This window comes from Myotis brandtii, unplaced genomic scaffold (assembly GCF_000412655.1).
Source record: "Myotis brandtii unplaced genomic scaffold, ASM41265v1 scaffold424, whole genome shotgun sequence".
NCBI lineage: Eukaryota > Metazoa > Chordata > Mammalia > Chiroptera > Vespertilionidae > Myotis > Myotis brandtii.
Window position 1 is genome coordinate 2841154 of NW_005366245.1, and position 3868 is coordinate 2845021.

The 3868-nt window shown below is 40.4% G+C and overlaps 1 protein-coding gene across 1 annotated transcript in view; it reads left to right on the forward strand.

Annotated features, from left to right (window-relative positions):
- The window catches only part of NKX6-1 (NK6 homeobox 1), a 27968-nt gene that overhangs the window by 8037 nt on the left and 16063 nt on the right, over nucleotides 1-3868 (forward strand). The window lies entirely within an intron of this gene.

Here is a 3868-nt window from a genome sequence, read left to right on the forward strand (position 1 = left end):
TAAAAGTCCAGTATCACACATTGCTTCTGTTTCTGGACTTGATGTACATCCAAAATGTAGAAACATATTTTGTGGGTTTTTTTTTCTTAAAATAGTTTCAACATCTTTGTATCTGCTCATATATTTCTTCAGAATCCAAATTGCAGATAGGCACTGATTACATCCTTCTAGTAAGTCTTTGTGATCTGTTGCCTGTAACATAATCCTTTCAAATAATAAATAATTGTGAAGGAATTCTGTTGAGAGTTCTTCTGGAATGAACCAGCTCTTGTTAAGGGCCTTAGAATGCTGAAGAAATGGATGCTGTGCAAAACGAATTGCTGGTAATAAATCAACATAATGCAAATTATATCAAATTAAAATTGAGTGCCTTAATGAACTGTGATCACAAGTGTGCTTCACTGCTCCAAGTACAGAAACTGCGTGCAGCCAGCAGGCAGCAACCTCCCAGGAAGCCAGGCCTTTGGAAGCCAATCCACCGGTTAATATTCTCATTTGTGCCCTTCTTCAGAGTCTGCTAGGTTTCCTCACTGATTTCCTAGTTCTAGCCCCACAGTCAGGTTCATAGCTGCCTTTAGGTTGCCCTTTTGTATATACCTGACCATTGGTCAATTATTAGACCCATAAACTATGAACACTGAAAAGCACCATAAAAATGACCTAAACCACCTATCAATATTTTAAAGATGAGAAAAAGTAGGTCCACCAGGTTAAATGACCGGCTGACCTAAACCCATATTCTTCTAGGACTCCTAAATCCTAACCCAAGCTAATCCCAATCAAGAGAGACCTAATATTATTTTTAGAAATTAAATTTCTAGTTGAATAATTTAAAAAAGAATTCAGTAGGCTTAAAAATCCTTTTTAATGTTTTTCTTAGTTAAGAAAATGTGAACTATATTTTTTTCTGTAGTGGAATATGTGAAGATTTACTTTCTGCTTACTTATCAATTTATAATATTCAAACTGCTTTCATATGCATTTAAATTTTTTCAGATATCAAAAGGGCAGTTGAATATAGTGGTCAAAAGTAAGATCTCTGGCCCTGGCCAGGTGGCTCAGTTGGTTGGAGCATCCTCCCATACACCAAAAGGTGGCAGGTTCAATTCCCTGTCAGGGCACATACCCAGGTTTCACCTTCAATCCCAGGTTGGGGTGCGGAAGCAGTCTTCCTTCCTTCCTTCCTTCCTTCCTTTCTCTCTCTCTCTCTCTCTCTCTCTCTCTCTCTCCTTTCCTCTCTCTAAATATCTGTTTTTTAAAAAAGTAAGAGCTGCCCTGGCCAGTTTGGCTCAGTGGATAGAGCATCGGCCTGCGGACTGGAGGGTCCGTTCAATTACGGTCAAGGGCACATGCCTGGGTTGTGGGCTCGGTCCCCAGTGCGGGGCATGCAGGAGGCAGCCAATCAGTGATTCTCTCTCATCATTGATGTTTCTATCTCTCTCTCCCTCTTCCTTCCTCTCTGAAATCAATAAAAATATATTTTTTAAAAAAAGTAAGATCTCTGGAGCCAGACTACCCTGGGTTTAATTCTCAGCTAGTCCATTTAGTAGTTGTATGATCTTGAGCAAGTTATTTAACTTCTCTGAGTTGTAATCTCATCATCCTTTTAATGGGGACAATTCTTCCTAATTCAGAGTTGTGGTTCAATTAATGCTGCTCTGAATACTGTACACACTCAATGTTAGCTATTGTTATTATGTCATGAAATTCTGAGAACTAGTGGTAAAGTATCTGAAGACCTGAACGGGTTAATGTTAAGCAGAAGAATCGGGGCAGGAAGCTTGAACTAGAGCAGGTGCCTCCCTGCAACACTGCATTTATTGGAGGAGGCTGAACGCAGGTCTTCTGACACATCTGCAGGGCGGCTAAGTCAGGAAGATTTCAACCACAGATCTGTACCTGCCTCAATAAGTGAATAAAACAGGTTATACAAATGGGCTGAAAAATGTGCTTACGGATACAGCGACATTCACCCACCGTGCCACAGGAGGCACACTGGTGTGCCTTAAGCATTTTCAAAACATGCAAGGATACTGGCCTTTTTTCCCCTTATGATAACAGCCCCCTGGTATGAATGCCCTGTCTTGAATCATAAGCATATAGGTCATATTACCAGATATTCTTATGTACACGTATAGGCACCTGTTTTTTTAAAAGTCACTTTGGAACAAAAAGGGTATTAGTTACTATTATTATTTTTGTAAATCAATCAAAATTATACTTATTTTTGTCAGATTGGCAAAAAATATATTTATTTGGTGTGCAGCAGAATTTTAGCAATTAGTTTATGTGTGCTATGAGATGAAAACGGTTGAAAATTGCTGCACTGTTATTGTATTGCTGTACTCAATACAACCTCTACTATTAAAACAAAGCATAGACCCTAGCCAGTTTGGCTCAGTGGATAGAGCATTGGCCTGTGGACCAAAGGGTCCCGGGTTTGATTCTGGTCAAGGTCACGTAACTTGGTTGCAGGCTCTTCCCCAGCCTGAACCCTGGACCAGACTCGTGCAGGAGGCAACCAATTGATGTGTTTCTCTTACACTGATGTTTCTTTCTGTCTTTCCCTCTCTCTTCCACTCTCCCTAAAAGTCAATAGAAAAATATCCTTGGGTGAGGATTAACCAAAAATAACCCCCCCCCCAAAAACAAACAAAACAAAACAAAAATAACCCACAAAGCATAGAAGAAAAGTTAGAGAAATGGCGAAGCTGATGTGGCTTGGTTGTTAAGCCTTGACCTATGATCCAGGAGGTCATGGGTTTGATTCCCAGTCCGGGCACATGTCCTGGTTGCTGGCCCAGCTTGATCCCCAGAGCGGGGCATGCAGGAGGCAGCCGATCAATGATTCTTTCTCATCATTGATGTTTCTATCTCTCTCTCCCTCTCCATTTCTCTCTGAAATCAATAAAAATATATTTATAAAAACGGCTTTAAAAAGATTAGAGAAATGATAGCAAGCAAATATTCCAAAATATCAGAAGCTTTTGCCACGAATGGTAGGATTATGGTAACTGTGTTTTTATAATTCTCTGTACTTTCTAAGTGTTCTGTATTGAGCACAGTATTGTTTTGATAATCAGGAAAGAAAAGGAGAAAAGCAAAATAATTTCAGTTAAAACTTGAAATCTGCCTTATCACAATTGAGTCAAATAATAGAGTATGAAGAGGGATAGATGAGGAAGAAAGATTTAAAATCTAAATGTTCATTTTAGAAGGCTTTTGTTAATCTGAATTAAATCAAGAATCGTCAGAACCACAGTTGGCTTTTGAACCTGGCATTTCAGATTAAAATTAAACAAATGTTAAGGGCATTACGCAAAGGCCGACCACCTCGTTAAGAAAATAGATACAACATGTACTTTTAACACAACAGGGCCGCGCGCTTGTCTTCCCTAGAGCGAGTGACCCGCTAAGAAGTTTTCCCACAAGAGGGCGGTAACTGCCCAGGTTTTCTTTAAGACGGAGCGTGAAGGAACTCGGCGCTGGAGGCGAAGCAGCCAAGAGGATAAAAGAACTTTTCTCACCGAAGAATAAGGAGCCGCACACGCGGCGAAAAGAACCAATACCGGCACATTCACGCACCCGCAAATCAGAAGCAACGACTTCTAGCGGGACATCAAAAGGAACTAACTAGTTTACAGATTCGCCTTAAAATCATCTAAATGATGTTCAACGGACCTCATTTGTACGTCCAGGTATAAGCTTTTCAAGGCCATTCACATCAGATTCTGTTTATTCTGGTGGCTCACACTGGGTTAGCACTTCATTCTGCTAGGAAACTGTAGCAACCCGCAGACATTCCTTCAAGCACACGATTCCACGCTGGATCCCGTTTTCCAGAATATACTTTAAAGCAAGTTGGTTC